Consider the following 971-nt stretch of genomic DNA (forward strand, 5'->3'; position numbering starts at 1 on the left):
GACGTGCAGTGCAGATACCACAAAACGACCCAGGGAGTTTGCTGCGTTCCGGGCATCCCCCGAGGGGCTGAGGACATAGTGCTCGTCCGGCGGTCACCACTCGGAGTGTGCCGAGCGGTGAAGCGTGCAGCTCTCCTGCCCTGCGCTGAGGCCCTCGCCACGCAGGCGGGCGGGACCCTCGCTCAGTGTCGCGGGCGTGCACGTAGGGTTATGACGAAGGTTTGGCGTGAACCGAGCCCTCAAAAGGAGCCCGAGCAGCCAAAAACAATGGGGAGACTTTCCCCTTTGAGCACTGGGTCTTTAGTTGGCCCAGATTATCCAGGACCCGGCCACCCTTCACCCCCCGTCACGAGGAATCCATCCCAGGCGCACAGACCCAGAGCTTTGCTTTCCCGTAGCGAGGTGTGTGTCTGCAGACAGTCCCTCCACCTGTGGAAGAGGAAATGGGAACCGGGCCTCCCCCGAGCCATTACCTCAATGCCGACTGCGTTCCCTCCGCCGCGCTCCCCGTCCCCGTGACCATCTATCGACTCGTAATTTGTACTTCTTTAACCCTTCCCCCCATTCTCCCATCCCCCCAACCCCCTCCCCTCTGGCCGCCACCAAACTGTCCACTGTGTTTGTGAGTCTGGTTTTGGTTACTTTGTTGTTTTTGTTCCTTAGAGACCGCATATAAGTGAAATCATATAGTATCTGTGTTTCTCTGTCTGACTTATTTCACTCGGCATAAGAACCTCTAGGTCCATCCATGTCATTGAAAATAGTAGGATTTCTTTTTTTTTTCAATGGCCGAGTAATATTCCATTGTATATGTGAACCATAATTTCTTTATCCAATCATCTGTCGATGGGCATTTAGGATGCTTCCGTATCTTGACTATTGTAAATTGTGCTGCCATGAATATTGGGGTGCATAGATCTTTATGAATCATTGCTTTGGTTTTCTTTGGATACGTGCCCAGAAGTGCAATT

The sequence above is a fragment of the Pteropus vampyrus genome, unplaced genomic scaffold (assembly GCF_000151845.1).
Source record: "Pteropus vampyrus isolate Shadow unplaced genomic scaffold, Pvam_2.0 Scaffold7683, whole genome shotgun sequence".
In the NCBI taxonomy this organism is placed as follows: Eukaryota; Metazoa; Chordata; class Mammalia; order Chiroptera; family Pteropodidae; genus Pteropus; species Pteropus vampyrus.